Raw genomic sequence first — 22,245 nt, forward strand, 5'->3', positions numbered from 1 at the left:
CACAAATTTGGTCCACTTACATGAAGAAAAAAGCATATGTTCATGTTTATTAAACACAAATTTGGTCCACTTACATGAAGAAAAAAGCATATGTTCATGTTTATTAAACACAAATTTGGTCCACTTACATGAAGAAAAAAGCATATGTTCATGTTTATTAAACACAAATTTGGTCCACTTACATGAAGAAAAAAGCATATGTTCATGTTTATTAAACACAAATTTGGTCCAGTTACATGAAGAAAAAAGCATATGTTCATGTTTATTAAACACAAATTTGGTCCACTTACATGAAGAAAAAAGCATATGTTCATGTTTATTAAACACAAATTTGGTCCAGTTACATGAAGAAAAAAGCATATGTTCATGTTTATTAAACACAAATTTGGTCCAGTTACATGAAGAAAAAAGCATATGTTCATGTTTATTAAACACAAATTTGGTCCAGTTACATGAAGAAAAAAGCATATGTTCATGTTTATTAAACACAAATTTGGTCCACTTACATGAAGAAAAAAGCATATGTTCATGTTTATTAAACACAAATTTGGTCCAGTTACATGAAGAAAAAAGCATATGTTCATGTTTATTAAACACAAATTTGGTCCACTTACATGAAGAAAAAAGCATATGTTCATGTTTATTAAACACAAATTTGGTCCAGTTACATGAAGAAAAAAGCATATGTTCATGTTTATTAAACACAAATTTGGTCCAGTTACATGAAGAAAAAAGCATATGTTCATGTTTATTAAACACAAATTTGGTCCAGTTACATGAAGAAAAAAGCATATGTTCATGTTTATTAAACACAAATTTGGTCCACTTACATGAAGAAAAAAGCATATGTTCATGTTTATTAAACACAAATTTGGTCCACTTACATGAAGAAAAAAGCATATGTTCATGTTTATTAAACACAAATTTGGTCCACTTACATGAAGAAAAAAGCATATGTTCATGTTTATTAAACACAAATTTGGTCCAGTTACATGAAGAAAAAAGCATATGTTCATGTTTATTAAACACAAATTTGGTCCAGTTACATGAAGAAAAAAGCATATGTTCATGTTTATTAAACACAAATTTGGTCCACTTACATGAAGAAAAAAGCATATGTTCATGTTTATTAAACACAAATTTGGTCCACTTACATGAAGAAAAAAGCATATGTTCATGTTTATTAAACACAAATTTGGTCCAGTTACATGAAGAAAAAAGCATATGTTCATGTTTATTAAACACAAATTTGGTCCAGTTACATGAAGAAAAAAGCATATGTTCATGTTTATTAAACACAAATTTGGTCCAGTTACATGAAGAAAAAAGCATATGTTCATGTTTATTAAACACAAATTTGGTCCACTTACATGAAGAAAAAAGCATATGTTCATGTTTATTAAACACAAATTTGGTCCACTTACATGAAGAAAAAAGCATATGTTCATGTTTATTAAACACAAATTTGGTCCACTTACATGAAGAAAAAAGCATATGTTCATGTTTATTAAACACAAATTTGGTCCAGTTACATGAAGAAAAAAAGCATATGTTCATGTTTATTAAACACAAATTTGGTCCAGTTACATGAAGAAAAAAGCATATGTTCATGTTTATTAAACACAAATTTGGTCCAGTTACATGAAGAAAAAAGCATATGTTCATGTTTATTAAACACAAATTTGGTCCAGTTACATGAAGAAAAAAGCATATGTTCATGTTTATTAAACACAAATTTGGTCCAGTTACATGAAGAAAAAAGCATATGTTCATGTTTATTAAACACAAATTTGGTCCACTTACATGAAGAAAAAAGCATATGTTCATGTTTATTAAACACAAATTTGGTCCACTTACATGAAGAAAAAAGCATATGTTCATGTTTATTAAACACAAATTTGGTCCACTTACATGAAGAAAAAAGCATATGTTCATGTTTATTAAACACAAATTTGGTCCACTTACATGAAGAAAAAAGCATATGTTCATGTTTATTAAACACAAATTTGGTCCACTTACATGAAGAAAAAAGCATATGTTCATGTTTATTAAACACAAATTTGGTCCAGTTACATGAAGAAAAAAGCATATGTTCATGTTTATTAAACACAAATTTGGTCCACTTACATGAAGAAAAAAGCATATGTTCATGTTTATTAAACACAAATTTGGTCCAGTTACATGAAGAAAAAAGCATATGTTCATGTTTATTAAACACAAATTTGGTCCAGTTACATGAAGAAAAAAGCATATGTTCATGTTTATTAAACACAAATTTGGTCCAGTTACATGAAGAAAAAAGCATATGTTCATGTTTATTAAACACAAATTTGGTCCACTTACATGAAGAAAAAAGCATATGTTCATGTTTATTAAACACAAATTTGGTCCAGTTACATGAAGAAAAAAGCATATGTTCATGTTTATTAAACACAAATTTGGTCCACTTACATGAAGAAAAAAGCATATGTTCATGTTTATTAAACACAAATTTGGTCCAGTTACATGAAGAAAAAAGCATATGTTCATGTTTATTAAACACAAATTTGGTCCACTTACATGAAGAAAAAAGCATATGTTCATGTTTATTAAACACAAATTTGGTCCAGTTACATGAAGAAAAAAGCATATGTTCATGTTTATTAAACACAAATTTGGTCCACTTACATGAAGAAAAAAGCATATGTTCATGTTTATTAAACACAAATTTGGTCCACTTACATGAAGAAAAAAGCATATGTTCATGTTTATTAAACACAAATTTGGTCCACTTACATGAAGAAAAAAGCATATGTTCATGTTTATTAAACACAAATTTGGTCCAGTTACATGAAGAAAAAAGCATATGTTCATGTTTATTAAACACAAATTTGGTCCAGTTACATGAAGAAAAAAGCATATGTTCATGTTTATTAAACACAAATTTGGTCCACTTACATGAAGAAAAAAGCATATGTTCATGTTTATTAAACACAAATTTGGTCCACTTACATGAAGAAAAAAGCATATGTTCATGTTTATTAAACACAAATTTGGTCCACTTACATGAAGAAAAAAGCATATGTTCATGTTTATTAAACACAAATTTGGTCCACTTACATGAAGAAAAAAGCATATGTTCATGTTTATTAAACACAAATTTGGTCCACTTACATGAAGAAAAAAGCATATGTTCATGTTTATTAAACACAAATTTGGTCCACTTACATGAAGAAAAAAGCATATGTTCATGTTTATTAAACACAAATTTGGTCCACTTACATGAAGAAAAAAGCATATGTTCATGTTTATTAAACACAAATTTGGTCCACTTACATGAAGAAAAAAGCATATGTTCATGTTTATTAAACACAAATTTGGTCCACTTACATGAAGAAAAAAGCATATGTTCATGTTTATTAAACACAAATTTGGTCCACTTACATGAAGAAAAAAGCATATGTTCATGTTTATTAAACACAAATTTGGTCCAGTTACATGAAGAAAAAAGCATATGTTCATGTTTATTAAACACAAATTTGGTCCAGTTACATGAAGAAAAAAGCATATGTTCATGTTTATTAAACACAAATTTGGTCCACTTACATGAAGAAAAAAGCATATGTTCATGTTTATTAAACACAAATTTGGTCCACTTACATGAAGAAAAAAGCATATGTTCATGTTTATTAAACACAAATTTGGTCCACTTACATGAAGAAAAAAGCATATGTTCATGTTTATTAAACACAAATTTGGTCCACTTACATGAAGAAAAAAGCATATGTTCATGTTTATTAAACACAAATTTGGTCCAGTTACATGAAGAAAAAAGCATACGTCCATGTTTATTAAACACAAATTTGGTCCACTTACATGAAGAAAAAAGCATATGTTCATGTTTATTAAACACAAATTTGGTCCAGTTACATGAAGAAAAAAGCATATGTTCATGTTTATTAAACACAAATTTGGTCCAGTTACATGAAGAAAAAAGCATATGTTCATGTTTATTAAACACAAATTTGGTCCACTTACATGAAGAAAAAAGCATATGTTCATGTTTATTAAACACAAATTTGGTCCACTTACATGAAGAAAAAAGCATACGTTCATGTTTATTAAACACAAATTTGGTCCAGTTACATGAAGAAAAAAGCATACGTTCATGTTTATTAAACACAAATTTGGTCCAGTTACATGAAGAAAAAAGCATATGTTCATGTTTATTAAACACAAATTTGGTCCACTTACATGAAGAAAAAAGCATATGTTCATGTTTATTAAACACAAATTTGGTCCACTTACATGAAGAAAAAAAGCATATGTTCATGTTTATTAAACACAAATTTGGTCCACTTACATGAAGAAAAAAGCATATGTTCATGTTTATTAAACACAAATTTGGTCCACTTACATGAAGAAAAAAGCATATGTTCATGTTTATTAAACACAAATTTGGTCCACTTACATGAAGAAAAAAGCATATGTTCATGTTTATTAAACACAAATTTGGTCCACTTACATGAAGAAAAAAGCATATGTTCATGTTTATTAAACACAAATTTGGTCCACTTACATGAAGAAAAAAGCATATGTTCATGTTTATTAAACACAAATTTGGTCCAGTTACATGAAGAAAAAAGCATATGTTCATGTTTATTAAACACAAATTTGGTCCAGTTACATGAAGAAAAAAGCATATGTTCATGTTTATTAAACACAAATTTGGTCCAGTTACATGAAGAAAAAAGCATATGTTCATGTTTATTAAACACAAATTTGGTCCACTTACATGAAGAAAAAAGCATATGTTCATGTTTATTAAACACAAATTTGGTCCACTTACATGAAGAAAAAAGCATATGTTCATGTTTATTAAACACAAATTTGGTCCACTTACATGAAGAAAAAAGCATATGTTCATGTTTATTAAACACAAATTTGGTCCAGTTACATGAAGAAAAAAGCATATGTTCATGTTTATTAAACACAAATTTGGTCCAGTTACATGAAGAAAAAAGCATATGTTCATGTTTATTAAACACAAATTTGGTCCAGTTACATGAAGAAAAAAGCATATGTTCATGTTTATTAAACACAAATTTGGTCCAGTTACATGAAGAAAAAAGCATATGTTCATGTTTATTAAACACAAATTTGGTCCACTTACATGAAGAAAAAAGCATATGTTCATGTTTATTAAACACAAATTTGGTCCACTTACATGAAGAAAAAAGCATATGTTCATGTTTATTAAACACAAATTTGGTCCACTTACATGAAGAAAAAAGCATATGTTCATGTTTATTAAACACAAATTTGGTCCACTTACATGAAGAAAAAAAGCATATGTTCATGTTTATTAAACACAAATTTGGTCCACTTACATGAAGAAAAAAGCATATGTTCATGTTTATTAAACACAAATTTGGTCCAGTTACATGAAGAAAAAAGCATACGTTCATGTTTATTAAACACAAATTTGGTCCACTTACATGAAGAAAAAAGCATATGTTCATGTTTATTAAACACAAATTTGGTCCACTTACATGAAGAAAAAAGCATATGTTCATGTTTATTAAACACAAATTTGGTCCAGTTACATGAAGAAAAAAGCATATGTTCATGTTTATTAAACACAAATTTGGTCCAGTTACATGAAGAAAAAAGCATACGTTCATGTTTATTAAACACAAATTTGGTCCACTTACATGAAGAAAAAAGCATACGTTCATGTTTATTAAACACAAATTTGGTCCACTTACATGAAGAAAAAAGCATACGTTCATGTTTATTAAACACAAATTTGGTCCACTTACATGAAGAAAAAAGCATACGTTCATGTTTATTAAACACAAATTTGGTCCACTTACATGAAGAAAAAAGCATACGTTCATGTTTATTAAACACAAATTTGGTCCACTTACATGAAGAAAAAAGCATATGTTCATGTTTATTAAACACAAATTTGGTCCACTTACATGAAGAAAAAAGCATATGTTCATGTTTATTAAACACAAATTTGGTCCACTTACATGAAGAAAAAAGCATATGTTCATGTTTATTAAACACAAATTTGGTCCACTTACATGAAGAAAAAAGCATATGTTCATGTTTATTAAACACAAATTTGGTCCACTTACATGAAGAAAAAAGCATATGTTCATGTTTATTAAACACAAATTTGGTCCACTTACATGAAGAAAAAAGCATATGTTCATGTTTATTAAACACAAATTTGGTCCACTTACATGAAGAAAAAAGCATATGTTCATGTTTATTAAACACAAATTTGGTCCACTTACATGAAGAAAAAAGCATATGTTCATGTTTATTAAACACAAATTTGGTCCACTTACATGAAGAAAAAAGCATATGTTCATGTTTATTAAACACAAATTTGGTCCACTTACATGAAGAAAAAAGCATATGTTCATGTTTATTAAACACAAATTTGGTCCACTTACATGAAGAAAAAAGCATATGTTCATGTTTATTAAACACAAATTTGGTCCAGTTACATGAAGAAAAAAGCATATGTTCATGTTTATTAAACACAAATTTGGTCCAGTTACATGAAGAAAAAAGCATATGTTCATGTTTATTAAACACAAATTTGGTCCACTTACATGAAGAAAAAAGCATATGTTCATGTTTATTAAACACAAATTTGGTCCACTTACATGAAGAAAAAAGCATATGTTCATGTTATTAAACACAAATTTGGTCCACTTACATGAAGAAAAAAGCATATGTTCATGTTTATTAAACACAAATTTGGTCCACTTACATGAAGAAAAAAGCATATGTTCATGTTTATTAAACACAAATTTGGTCCACTTACATGAAGAAAAAAGCATATGTTCATGTTTATTAAACACAATTTGGTCCACTTACATGAAGAAAAAAGCATATGTTCATGTTTATTAAACACAAATTGGTCCAGTTACATGAAGAAAAAAGCATACGTTCATGTTTATTAAACACAAATTTGGTCCACTTACATGAAGAAAAAAGCATATGTTCATGTTTATTAAACACAAATTTGGTCCACTTACATGAAGAAAAAAGCATATGTTCATGTTTATTAAACACAAATTTGGTCCAGTTACATGAAGAAAAAAGCATATGTTCATGTTTATTAAACACAAATTTGGTCCAGTTACATGAAGAAAAAAGCATACGTTCATGTTTATTAAACACAAATTTGGTCCACTTACATGAAGAAAAAAGCATACGTTCATGTTTATTAAACACAAATTTGGTCCACTTACATGAAGAAAAAAGCATACGTTCATGTTTATTAAACACAAATTTGGTCCACTTACATGAAGAAAAAAGCATACGTTCATGTTTATTAAACACAAATTTGGTCCACTTACATGAAGAAAAAAGCATACGTTCATGTTTATTAAACACAAATTTGGTCCACTTACATGAAGAAAAAAGCATATGTTCATGTTTATTAAACACAAATTTGGTCCACTTACATGAAGAAAAAAGCATATGTTCATGTTTATTAAACACAAATTTGGTCCACTTACATGAAGAAAAAAGCATATGTTCATGTTTATTAAACACAAATTTGGTCCACTTACATGAAGAAAAAAGCATATGTTCATGTTTATTAAACACAAATTTGGTCCACTTACATGAAGAAAAAAGCATATGTTCATGTTTATTAAACACAAATTTGGTCCACTTACATGAAGAAAAAAGCATACGTTCATGTTTATTAAACACAAATTTGGTCCACTTACATGAAGAAAAAAGCATATGTTCATGTTTATTAAACACAAATTTGGTCCAGTTACATGAAGAAAAAAAGCATATGTTCATGTTTATTAAACACAAATTTGGTCCACTTACATGAAGAAAAAAGCATATGTTCATGTTTATTAAACACAAATTTGGTCCACTTACATGAAGAAAAAAGCATATGTTCATGTTTATTAAACACAAATTTGGTCCACTTACATGAAGAAAAAAGCATATGTTCATGTTTATTAAACACAAATTTGGTCCACTTACATGAAGAAAAAAGCATATGTTCATGTTTATTAAACACAAATTTGGTCCAGTTACATGAAGAAAAAAGCATACGTTCATGTTTATTAAACACAAATTTGGTCCACTTACATGAAGAAAAAAGCATATGTTCATGTTTATTAAACACAAATTTGGTCCACTTACATGAAGAAAAAAGCATATGTTCATGTTTATTAAACACAAATTTGGTCCAGTTACATGAAGAAAAAAGCATAGTTCATGTTTATTAAACACAAATTTGGTCCAGTTACATGAAGAAAAAAGCATACGTTCATGTTTATTAAACACAAATTTGGTCCACTTACATGAAGAAAAAAGCATACGTTCATGTTTATTAAACACAAATTTGGTCCACTTACATGAAGAAAAAAGCATACGTTCATGTTTATTAAACACAAATTTGGTCCACTTACATGAAGAAAAAAGCATACGTTCATGTTTATTAAACACAAATTTGGTCCACTTACATGAAGAAAAAAGCATATGTTCATGTTTATTAAACACAAATTTGGTCCACTTACATGAAGAAAAAAGCATATGTTCATGTTTATTAAACACAAATTTGGTCCACTTACATGAAGAAAAAAGCATATGTTCATGTTTATTAAACACAAATTTGGTCCACTTACATGAAGAAAAAAGCATATGTTCATGTTTATTAAACACAAATTTGGTCCACTTACATGAAGAAAAAAGCATATGTTCATGTTTATTAAACACAAATTTGGTCCACTTACATGAAGAAAAAAGCATACGTTCATGTTTATTAAACACAAATTTGGTCCACTTACATGAAGAAAAAAGCATATGTTCATGTTTATTAAACACAAATTTGGTCCAGTTACATGAAGAAAAAAGCATATGTTCATGTTTATTAAACACAAATTTGGTCCACTTACATGAAGAAAAAAGCATATGTTCATGTTTATTAAACACAAATTTGGTCCACTTACATGAAGAAAAAAGCATATGTTCATGTTTATTAAACACAAATTTGGTCCACTTACATGAAGAAAAAAGCATATGTTCATGTTTATTAAACACAAATTTGGTCCACTTACATGAAGAAAAAAGCATATGTTCATGTTTATTAAAGGGTAACCATCAGGCTGTCGTGGTAAATTAGCTGATAGATGATTATTATGTCTCCAGCTGCGTATAATAAACTCAAGTCTGCTCAAAGCCACTTTTTTAAGGCAACAAGTTTGCATATTTTTTTTGTAAAGTCAACTTATTATATTTTACACATTTTGGGATTCAAACATCAAATCCTTATCTCAACACTTCACGGTAACGTTCACATGCCAGCAGCTTGGATGTTAAGTCCTAAATCTAAACATTTTCTTTGCTCACTTGTATCGCTGCAAGTTCCTGCTTTACCACCTCATTCTGACCAAGAAACATCTGAAGTGGGTCAAAAAAATAACTGAAACTGTTCTTGAAAGCAGCTTTCTCCTGGTTAGTTTTTAATACACCCTGAAGACATCAAGATTCTCTGATCAGATTTCTTGGGAGACTTTCCAAAAGGGAGACATCTATTGTTTTAATATGAAAATCAGCCGTCAGCATTTTATGTCAAGTGTTCCCTGAAAATCACAGATAACTGAATGACGGAGAACTGAAGCAACAACTTTGAAGTTTCAAATAAAACAGGGTTCATCTGTTGTGTGTTGGGGGGTGTGGCTGGATATTTTGGTGTTCTTTTCTTTTCTTTGCTCTCCAGGTGGCATGAAAACTGATTTGTCTGTGGAGAAGGTGCTGGCTGAAATGTCCAGCCACACCCCCCAACACACAACAGTACCCCCCCTTCAACGGGAAGCCTCCCGGCGACCGAACAGACCAGGCCCGAGAACAGCACCTCCCTCCGGGGTCCTCGTCAGGAAGCAGACAGCACAACGCTCCCAAGGTCCACCACAGACAGCAGGACAGGGCACCGCAGCTGGAAGGCCGGCTGGCATCAACAAAAACCCCAAAACAGTCCTCAGTACAATCCAACACACAAGAAAAAACACAAAACCCACCCAAAACCTCCCCAGGGGACTGTCCCATCCAACCCCGGGAAGAAAAGAAAAACACCCAAACGCAAAAACCCAACACAGCCCCACAAACACAATACAAACATAAATGCATAAAAGAAAAATAACAAACAACCCCCCCAGAACGACCTGCAGAGCCCAACCCCCCCCCCCCCCCCCCCCAGAAGGCCTTTACCACCAGTTCCAGGAGGAACAGCCAGAACCAGAATCCCACAAAGGTCCCCAGGTGTACATGGAGCAAACGGCGCCCCCCAGAGGACCGTACCATCAACCCCAGGAGGTACCCTCCCCACAACCCCGGAACCCCAGACCCGGCCACACTTGGCTAGTCGGCCCCAAGCCAATTCCCCCCCAGAGGACCGTCCCATCAACCCTGGAGGTGGAACCCGGAAGGAAACAGAACAAAATCAAAATCCAACCCCCGGAGGACTACCAAAAACAACCCCGGGGGCAAATAAAACAACCGTAAACCCTGTCACCTTCCCCGGCACCCCGAAAGACCCCAGGTCCCTCCCAGAGCCCCTCGGCGGCTCAATTTTGGCGAACGGCTCAAAACATTAAGCCGGGGAAGGGAACAGGAAAAACTAACCCAGCCCCAACCCCAAGGCGCAGCGGAAAACCGGAAATACGTCCGGTGCCCCAACTCGACCATACCCCAGCCTCTCGGGAGGGGTGGAACTACCGAAATGGCGAACGGCAACAGATCGGCCCACCCCTCCGACTGAGGTATGTTCCCGCTGCACCACACCCCGGCAACACCAATGACGAACGGTACAAAGGCTCACCGAGGCTGGAGTGGAACCGGGCCCTAACCAAACCAAGAAAAACGCCCCTAACACCCCCCCCCCCCCCCCCCCCCCCAGGTGCAGAGGTCTTCTGAGAATGCTCAGTGTGACCAACCTGCACCACCCCACAACCCACAAGACGAACGGTCTTGGGGCAAGTGAGGTTGGGGTTAGGGATGTAGGGAAATAAAAAACAACAAAATAAAACGACCCAAAAACCCAAACAGAAAATACCTAAAAACGCATAAAAAACAACAATCAAGTGAGCCCAGACGGGCTTCTAACCGCCTAACATTCACTCCACCAGACATGCCTCTGACTCCCCAAACAAATTATAAACCCTATTTAAAGAAAACAAAACATTAACCCATACAAGTTTTTTTTTTTTGTGTGTGTGTTATTTTGCCTGTCCCAGAACACCTGGAGATACGTCACCATTATTTTTCTTGACGCTATGTCGGGGCAATACAGTGATCTCCGCTCGTCTGAGCTGCATGGGCTCGTCAGCAAGAAGAGCCAGAGGTCCCGTCGGAGGAGCCTCAGTGGGGCGAAGAAGAGGCGGCCCAGATCTGTGTCGGGGAAAGCCCCGAGACGAAAAAAACCCGTTCTGATGGCCGCCCTCTCTCGCATCCACGCTCCTTCATCCGATCATCTAGACGAATCACCAACGATATTAGCTCATCTAAATCGTTTGGCTCGTCACGGACTGCCAGCTCGTCTTTTAATGACTCATTTAACCCATCTACAAACACTCCTCGTAAAGCTGCGGCGTTCCAACCTGACTGAGCAGAAAAAATCCGGAAGTCCACGGAATACTCCGCCGCACTCCGCCTCCCCTGCCTGAGATTCAGCAACCGTTGGGCAACGGTATTTGTTTTCACCGGATGGTCAAAAACCAGTCGGAACTCCCGGGAGAAATCCTTAAAGGATCCTAACAATGGCGAGTTGTTACTCCACAACGCTGTGACCCAAGCTAAGGTGTCACCTCGGAGCAAATTTGTCACATATGAAACACGGCTCCCATCAGAAAAGAAGGAAGCCGGTCGCTGAGCAAAAACCAGAGAACATTGCATCAAAAACGAAGCACAGGCTTCGACGTCTCCCGCATAAGGCTCCGGGTGACAAATAATCGGTTCGGACGCCGAATCTCTGGGTGACGGAGTTATCTGCACCGGTATCGATGGTGCCGCAGCTGGAGCAGCAGGAAGCGGAATGGCTTGCGCTGCAAGCTCCGTAACACGGTCGTCTGTTTGTTTAATTTGGTTTGCGAGATGTTGTAATTGCTCCCATATTTTCTCCAAGTGTTCTTGAACTTTTTCGGCAAAAGGAACCGCCTCTGCTGCTGGGTCCATTATGGAATGGCCGGGAACTACTGTTAAGTGTCGAAGCGGGTTGAGGAGTGGACCTGCATCAGACGGAACCCAGCGCTAAAAATAACCAGAAAGCGGTTCCAATAACAAAAACAAGTTATTTATTTCACCCGCTGGTGCACAACAAAGTGTAAAAACCAAAATAGCGTCCTTCTGGTGGAGTGAAGGCTGGCACGCTCTCCAGCGCCCAAAAGGATCGAAGCCCGGCGCTCCTGGAAACAGATAATTGGATGGCGTTCTGCATTTAAGTCATGTGTGATTCAAGCAGAACTGCCGGGAACTCGACCTTGTGATGTTCGTTTGTGAAACGCTGAGGACCGCGCCTGGGTTTGACACATCGAGCCCGTGAAGCAGGGAAGGGTGAGGGACACATGCTGTCAGCACACATCAAAGGTGATTAAGTGTTTGACTAATTGTTGATAGTAACTTGGTATTTTGTTACGCAGTATACTTGAATTGTGATGAGAATTGTGCAGCTCGCTTCTCACTGCTGTGGCGTGTGGACAAGTGATCCTCCACCTGTTGTGAGAAGCTGCTCATTTGCATAAAGTTTAAAATACAGACCTGAATGTGTTGCTGATAGTGTGTGTCTTTTGAAGGATATTAGTTGTAACTGCTGACTTACCTCACCTCTTCTATGCTTTGCAGAGAGTCGGTTTGTCGTGTCCACCTGGGGGGTGTTTGGCGGTGGTAGTGGGTCCAGGAGTGCCGGGCTTCGATCCTTTTGGGCGCTGGAGAGCGTGCCAGCCTTCACTCCACCAGAAGGACGCTATTTTGGTTTTTACACTTTGTTGTGCACCAGCGGGTGAAATAAATAAATTGTTTTTGTTATTGGAACCGCTTTCTGGTTATTTTTAGTGCTGGGTTCCGTCTGACGCAGGTCCGCTCCTCAACCCGCGTCGACACATAACATCATCAGCATTTTCTGGTTTATCAGAATCTGAATCAGAACAGCTTTTAATGGCCAAGTATCCACAGAATACATGGAATTTGACTTTGGTTTGAGCCGCACTCTCTCTGTACACTGTAAATGCATCCAAACATACAAACAAATTAAGTTAACCAGACTCAGTTTTCAAGCTGTAGCTTCAAGAAAATTACATCGACCTGAATATGATGAATGAACAAAACTATTTTGAGAATTAAGCCGTCACTTGCTGGATGTTCACAGTAAATACATTACTGTAATTTAATTTTTTTCAGTACAGCAAAATAAACAAGTTACTGTAATCTAGATTTTAAGTGTATTTGAGTACTGCACACTCGCAATAATTAAGGTAATCAAATCTGCTTCAAGACAACATAAATTACTTTGTAAGGGAACAAGTTTGCATTTTTAGTAAAGTCATCTTATTATTTTTTACAGTGTATGGCATGTAGAAATACCCTAAACAGCAAATAATCCACAGTAAAAATTGTACAACGTGTTTTTAAAAACCGCTTGTAATTATGAACAAACTAGTTTAGCTAACAACTGCTACAGAAAGGTGAACATTTATTAAAATGAATCTGAAATACACGAGTTGACCAACATCAGGAGGGTAAGAGTTCTAATGTTAAAACTCACTGTTGTTACTCCGCTGTTTTATGATTTGTAAAAAGCTGCACCAGGCTCTTGAAAGTTGCACATTTCCGACCAATTCTGTCAAAAAACATTAACAGCCTGTGAGCCGACACACTGCTGTCAGTGTGACAAGAGGAAAGTGTGTCATGTAGAATCTGTGCATTTGTTCAGAGCGTATAATTATAAATCTCAAGTCCTTTTAACGTGGATAAAGATTTAAATGCGGTTGTTTTGCAGAAGTTCCACTGAAAACACACAGAAGCTGTAATTTTTACAATTCACACGCCGTATCTTTGATAGAAACAGTCGGTGGTCATTTATTGAGAAATCTAACTGGCGGAGGGTTTTACGCTTTAAACGCTTATTTGGTTGTGAAAAGCTCCACAAAAACTTCTACTTTTCGAGCTGATGCTGGCTGTTTGCATAAATTTTTGGCTGAGTGGGGAAACGTCTGACATTATATAGCCAATATGTTTTTTTTCTTACTTTATGGCCCTTTAAAAACTTTAGTCATATTACTAAATCATTGTTTTTCTTTTTTTTCTTACCTCATGAAGGCGACTCTCTCTCCGGCTCCCCGTGTCGTCTAATAACCCTCTGGGCTTCATTTGTCTTCTTCTTCTCGTTAAACCAGAATAAACTTTTTATGCATCACAATTATTCTCTGTCAAAAACATTCATTAATACCAGTCCAAAATATCCTCGAACCTCCGGGCATCTTGCAGGAGCGACGGTCACGTCTCGCCACAAACTGAAAGAAAAGATGCGACTTATTAAATATTTAGCCTACACTTTAAAAAAAAAAAACGTCATGATGTGATTTTTTTCTTCTTACCGTGTAACACGAGTCCGTCCCCGCGGCGCCCTGTTGACGGTTCGACAGACCTCCGTCGGTTAGAACACACCAGCTCCGCGTTATTAACCTGTATTTTTAATATAAATGAGATTTCAGAGGGTTTACTATCTCTGCTGCTGTGTCTGGGGAAAAAAACTTGATTAAACAGCGTTAAATAAACTCCTAACAGAATATCCACAAACTGTAACACAGACCATACTTATTAATGAAATATTTACACTTTAAAAAGTTATGAGCTGATTTTCTTACGTCATAAAGGAGAGTCTGTCCCTGGTGCGTCGTGTCTCTAAATGATCCTCTGGGGTTAATTTGTCAGGCCGAATTCTTCTGCTCCATCAGAATAAACTTTTCTCACCGTGGGGCTCTATATCTAACAAAAAAACATCATTTAAAAAATGTTTACCGACGAGGATCTTTAAAAAAAACAGAAGCATTTCTATCAAAAGATTACTTAAATCACTTGCTGTGAAAGACTTTCGCACTCTGAAGAAAAAGAAAACTTCATCCCGAGAGAATGAACGTCTGCTCCGGTCAGCGGCTGGAATGAAGGAAAAACACTGCAGCAGGAGGCGGGACAGAAAACTGGACCAGCCTCCAAAACAAGCTCATTACCCACAGGTATCAGGTTTTATGGTGGACCCAAAAAACACACGTAATCATCGATCAGGGGATTTAACCTGACACCTCGGACCGAGGGACACAGCAGGACCTCATAAAAATATTGCTTCAAACGGGATCTGTGACGCTGGTCCGGTTTGTCAAAAGAGGTGCGACCTTTTGCGCTAAACACCCCAAATACACACATAGGCAGGCACACACACACACACACACACACACACACACACACACACACACACACACACACACACACACACACACACACACACACACACACACACACACACTTTTAAGAGCAAATATCCCCAGACCCGCGCGTGTAGTGGTCCCATACTATGAACAAAAGTGGATGGATAGCAAAGTCATGACGGATAATACAGAAATAGTGGACCTTTTAATAGTTGCACTAAAAGAATAAAACGCTACTCACAGGAGAATTAGTTTTCCCAGCTTCAGCCTGTCTTATTGCAGACATGTCAGAAACCACATGAACAAAACATCTACATATCTTTAACACCAAAGAGATTTAAATATATCCGTACATACATATGTACATACTCATATTTTTTCCCATTTCTATTTCCATGTTTCCTTTTTGTGAATATTTACAAATAAAATAAAGGTCACTGCGTGTATTAAATATATATCAGCGCCACCGGAGCGTCGTACCAAGATGTGCTGTCTTTATACACCGAAAATACTATCGCAAACGATGATCTGGTTTCTGATTTTGTGAAAAGATATCTTTTCACAAAATCAGAAAAAAAGATAGAATAAGACAGGCTGAAGCTGGGAAAACTAATTCTCCTGTAAGTAGCGTTTTATTCTTTTAGTGCAACTATTAAAAGGTCCAGTATTTCTGTATTATCCGTCATGACTTTGCTATCCATCCACTTTTGTTCATAATATGGGACCACTACACGCGCGGGTCTGGGGATATTTGCTCTTAAAAGTGTGTGTGTGTGTGTGTGTGTGTGTGTGTGTGTGTGTGTGTGTGTGTGTGTGTGTGTGTGTGTGTGTGTGTGTGTGTGTGTGTGTGTGTGTGTGTATTTGGGGTGTTTAGCGCAAAAGGTCGCACCTCTTTTGACAAACCGGACCAGCGTCACAGGTCCCGTTTGAAGCAATATTTTTATGAGGTCCTGCTGTGTCCCTGGGTCCGAGGTGTCAGGTTAAATCCCCTGATCGATCATTACGTGTGTTTTTTGGGTCCACCATAAAACCTGATACCTGTGGGTAATGAGCTTGTTTTGGAGGCTGGTCCAGTTTTCCTGTCCCGCCTCCTGCTGCAGTGTTTTTCCTTCATTCCAGCCGCTGACCGGAGCAGACGTTCATTCTCTCGGGATGAAGTTTTCTTTTTCTTCAGAGTGCGAAAGTCTTTCACAGCAAGTGATTTAAGTAATCTTTTGATAGAAATGCTTCTGTTTTTTTTAAAGATCCTCGGCGGTAAAAACATTTTTAAATGATGTTTTTTTGTTAGATATAGAGCCCCACGGTGAGAAAAGTTTATTCTGATGGAGCAGAAGAATTCGGCCTGACAAATTAACCCCAGAGGATCATTTAGAGACACGACAGGCCAGGGACAGACTCTCCTTTATGACGTAAGAAAATCAGCTCATAACTTTTTAAAGTGTAAATATTTCATTAATAAGTATGGTCTGTGTTACAGTTTGTGGATATTCTGTTAGGAGTTTATTTAACGCTGTTTAATCAAGTTTTTTTCCCCCAGACACAGCAGCAGAGATAGTAAACCCTCTGAAATCTCATTTATATTAAAAATACAGGTTAATAACGCGGAGCTGGTGTGTTCTAACCGACGGAGGTCTGTCGAACCGTCAACAGGGCGCCGCGGGGACGGACTCGTGTTACACGGTAAGAAGAAAAAAATCACATCATGACGTTTTTTTTTTAAAGTGTAGGCTAAATATTTAATAAGTCGCATCTTTTCTTTCAGTTTGTGGCGAGACGTGACCGTCGCTCCTGCAAGATGCCCGGAGGTTCGAGGATATTTTGGACTGGTATTAATGAATGTTTTTGAGAGAGAATAATTGTGATGCATAAAAAGTTTATTCTGGTTTAACGAGAAGAAGAAGACAAATGAAGCCCAGAGGGTTATTAGACGACACGGGGAGCCGGAGAGAGAGTCGCCTTCATGAGGTAAGAAAAAAAGAAAAACAATGATTTAGTAATATGACTAAAGTTTTTAAAGGGCCATAAAGTAAGAAAAAAAACATATTGGCTATATAATGTCAGACGTTTCCCCAATCAGCCAAACATTTATGCAAACAGCATCAGCTCGAAAAGTATAAGTTTTTGTGGAGCTTTTCACAACCAAATAAGCGTTTAAAGCGTAAAACCCTCCGCCAGTTAGATTTCTCAATAAATGACCACCGACTGTTTCTATCAAAGATACGGCGTGTGAATTGTAAAAATTACAGCTTCTGTGTGTTTTCAGTGGAACTTCTGCAAAACAACCGCATTTAAATCTTTATCCACGTTAAAAGGACTTGAGATTTATAATTATACGCTCTGAACAAATGCACAGATTCTACATGACACACTTTCCTCTTGTCACACTGACAGCAGTGTGTCGGCTCACAGGCTGTTAATGTTTTTGACAGAATTGGTCGGAAATGTGCAACTTTTAAGTGCCTGGTGCAGCTTTTTACAAATCATAAAACAGCAGAGTAACAACAGTGAGTTTTAACATTAGAACTCTTACCCTCCTGATGTTGGTCAACTCGTGTATTTCAGATTCATTTTAATAAATGTTCACCTTTCTGTAGCAGTTGTTAGCTAAACTAGTTTGTTCATAATTACAAGCGGTTTTTAAAAACACGTTGTACAATTTTTACTGTGGATTATTTGCTGTTTAGGGTATTTCTACATGCCATACACTGTAAAAAATAATAAGATGACTTTACTAAAAATGCAAACTTGTTCCCTTACAAAGTAATTTATGTTGTCTTGAAGCAGATTTGATTACCTTAATTATTGCGAGTGTGCAGTACTCAAATACACTTAAAATCTAGATTACAGTAACTTGTTTATTTTGCTGTACTGAAAAAATTAAATTACAGTAATGTATTTACTGTGAACATCCAGCAAGTGACGGCTTAATTCTCAAAATAGTTTTGTTCATTCATCATATTCAGGTCAACTTAATTTTCTTGAAGCTACAGCTTGAAAACTGAGTCTGGTTAACTTAATTCGTTTGTATGTTTGGATGCATTTACAGTGTACAGAGAGAGTGCGGCTCAAACCAAAGTCAAATTCCATGTATTCTGTGGATACTTGGCCATTAAAAGCTGTTCTGATTCAGATTCTGATAAACCAGAAAATGCTGATGAACCCTGTTTTATTTGAAACTTCAAAGTTGTTGCTTCAGTTCTCCGTCATTCAGTTATCTGTGATTTTCAGGGAACACTTGACATAAAATGCTGACGGCTGATTTTCATATTAAAACAATAGATGTCTCCCTTTTGGAAAGTCTCCCAAGAAATGTGATCAGAGAATCTTGATGTCTTCAGGGTGTATTAAAAACTAACCAGGAGAAAGCTGCTTTCAAGAACAGTTTCAGTTATTTTTTGACCCACTTCAGATGTTTCTTGGTCAGAATGAGGTGGTAAAGCAGGAACCTGCAGTGATACAAGTGAGCAAAGAAAATGTTTAGATTTAGGACTTAACATCCAAGCTGCTGGCATGTGAACGTTACCGTGAAGTGTTGAGATAAGGATTTGATGCTTGAATCCCAAAATGTGTAAAATATAATAAGTTGACTTTACAAAAAAATATGCAAACTTGTTGCCTTAAAAAAGTGGCTTTGAGCAGACTTGAGTTTATTATACGCAGCTGGAGACATAATAATCATCTATCAGCTAATTTACCGCGACAGCCTGATGGTTACCCTTTAATAAACATGAACATATGCTTTTTTCTTCATGTAAGTGGACCAAATTTGTGTTTAATAAACATGGACGTATGCTTTTTTCTTCATGTAAGTGGACCAAATTTGTGTTTAATAAACATGAACGTATACTTTTTTTCTTCATGTAAGTGGACCAAATACTTTTTTCTTAATGTTTTCCTTCATGTATGTTGTGTTTAATAAACATGAACAATTGCTTTTTTCTCTGTGTGTGACTTTAATGAATGTAATAAAGCACATATTCTAAACCTTATACAGTCTGTGTTCTTTCCTATAATATTGTTGAAAAGGGTAAATTGTTTTTCAAAGGAGGTTTTTGTGAAAAACACTTACTGGCACCTTTTGCTCTAAAAATACCATCTGGCCTGACACCCAGCCACCCTGCCGGGAGTGACGGAGAAGAAACTTTGTTTTTTCCGCCTTCATCACCTCGGGCGGCATCTCCTGAATCTTTGGTTGAAGCTTGAATGTTTTATTACACCCGATTTCCTGATGACGGGGTCGTTCGCTGGGCTTGTTTGAAGACGGAAAAACAAAGCTTATTCTTAGTCACGATAGATGCAGTTTCTTTTAAGATATTACCCGGTCAATCAGGGACTGCGGGACACCCGCTGATCGGCTTCTCTACTATGTTAGAAAAGACCATCCGGCATGACACCCAAGCTGCACAGGTCACACACACGCACGCACACACACACACACACACACAGACACACACACACACACACCCACACACACAGACACGCACGCACACAGCGTCTGCAACAGGTATTACAGCCGTGGGGTCATGTTTCCGTGAGGAGCTCTATGCGTGGGTATTTGACTGTCTTGCTGCAAAGACTTACAGCCGTTACAGCCGAGAGACGGTTATTTTTAACCCTTCTTTAATTTAACAATTAAAAAACAGAAAAGGAGACGCATTAATTTAAGAATTAAAAAATATTAAAGGGGAATTAAAATATTCGTGTTTAATCAGTAAATTGAAGAAAACCTCCTATAATTGTGTAAAAGATACGGGTATTTTTTAAATCCTTCTTTAATTGAGGAATTAAAAACCATAAAAGGATGTGCTTTAACTTAAGAATTAAAAAAATATTAAAGGGGTATTAAAATATTCGTGTTTAATCAGTAAATTGAAGAAAACCTCCCATAATTGTGTAAAAGATACAGGTATTTTTTTAATCCTTCTTTAATTGAGGCATTAAAACCATAAAAGGACGCGCTTTAATTTAAGAATTAAAAGAATATTAAAGGGGTATTAAATATTAGACACAGATTTATGTTTAATTATTTCAGAATTAGTTAATTCTTTAATACCTTAAAAAAGATCTAGGTATTTTTTTTAATCGTTCTTTAATTCATGAAATAAAATGACATTAAAATATTAGACCCGGGTGGGAGGGGAGGTAGGGCTTGGAGGCGGAGCTTGGGGCGGGGTTAGGGGTGGAGCTTGGGGCATGGTTAGGGGAGGAGCCAGGGGCGGGGCTTGGAGGCTGGACTAGGGGAGGGGCTAGGGGCGGGGTTAGGGGCAGGACATAGTGATGTAATCAATTCTGATTGGCTGTGATGTCATAAGGGGCGGGAGTAGGGGAGGGGTTAGGGGAGGGGCTTAGGGGCGGGACATAGTGACGTAATCGATTCTGATTGGCTGTAACATCATGAGGGGGCGGGGCTTAGTGACGTAGTCAATTCTGATTGGCTGACAGGGCCATAAATCAGTTTTTGACATAAGGTCTCTCAGTGTTCTCTCTACCAAGACATCAGAGTGGGCCTTTAAGAAGCCTGGTGTCCATGTTGTTGACATCTTTTGCTTTGGAGCCTTTGAGTCCAAAGCGAAAGATTTATATATATTATTATATATGTAGATATATTATTTTTTTCTTTTGAATGTCTAGCATACTGGCATAGTATGTTACTATGCTTTTTACCCTTTTTAATTCATTTTATTAGTAAACGGTCTCAACTTTATCTAAATTCTGGGTCTTTTAGTGAAGCTTAGGGATAGTGGCCGGCGATCACCTTAATATTTCCTGTTTTTCTTGTTTAATGCTGACAAATTATACTGTATTTGTCTTTCTGATGCCTGATTCTGTTTTTTTCTCTCTGTTTAAGGTGCAGCTCCATCCAGAGATGGGTGTCGTATCTGTTCCAGAAACTGTCCTGTGCACCACCAGCATTTCCTGTATGTTCGTTTTGTGAATTGTTTCTGTAATTTGTGTCTGTATCATGGCCCAAGCAGAGGGTCACCCCTTTACGTCTGGCCTGCTTGAGGTTTCTTCCTCAGAGGGAGTTTTTTCTCACCACTGTTGCTCTGGGGGTTAGTAAGGTTAGACTTTACTTGTGTGAAGCGCCTTGAGGCAATTCTGTTGTGATTTGGCGCGATATAAATGAAAATAAATTGAAATTGAGAGGGACTGTCCTCCACTGATCCAGATGATCACAGACAGACAAAATTCAGCAGGATTTATTCTTCACTTTCATCTATTTGTGATCTTTTCTTTTGCTCTTTTATTCTTTAACATATTTTAAGGTTCCAGCTCTGTGATTTCTTTGGTTTTCTCTGAATGTAGGAACTTAATCTTCCTTGGGGTGAATAAAGTCTCTGTCCCTGTTTCTGAGTGCTGTTCTAGTTTTGAGCTGCATTCACTTGTGTCGTTTGCTTGAACTGTTTTTCAGAGAGTTGTCGTACCACTTCTCCAGAACTCGACCGTCACCGAACATCTACCGAGCAGCTCCAGATTCAGAGGACAGCTCCAAGGCCTACGTGTAACCCTCACGTCACACGTGACAAAAGAAACACATGTGATGTGTTTACAGACGCATGACATCGACAGATCGGCACTGTGTGTGGGGGGGAGTGGGGGGGTGACACACACTGCCTGCAGGGGGCCACGTTCACTGTTCTTCTGCTGTTCATTTTATCTTGACTGTGAAGTTTGTTTTGATTCACAAGATGAAAGTGAGAAAAGACAAAACAGGATGGCTGATCAAACATTTTACTCAATAAACTTGAACAATATGTTCGGTGTGACTGATTTAAAGAGTTTCCAAGACAAGAAT

General features: G+C 36.4%; 1 pseudogene; it reads left to right on the forward strand.

Annotated features, from left to right (window-relative positions):
- The window catches only part of LOC117509077, an 85,956-nt pseudogene extending 63,937 nt beyond the window's left edge, over nt 1–22,019 (forward strand).
- The last annotated feature ends 226 nt before the right edge of the window (nt 22,020–22,245 follow it).

The sequence above is a fragment of the Thalassophryne amazonica genome, chromosome 4, assembly GCF_902500255.1.
Source record: "Thalassophryne amazonica chromosome 4, fThaAma1.1, whole genome shotgun sequence".
Lineage (NCBI taxonomy): Eukaryota > Metazoa > Chordata > Actinopteri > Batrachoidiformes > Batrachoididae > Thalassophryne > Thalassophryne amazonica.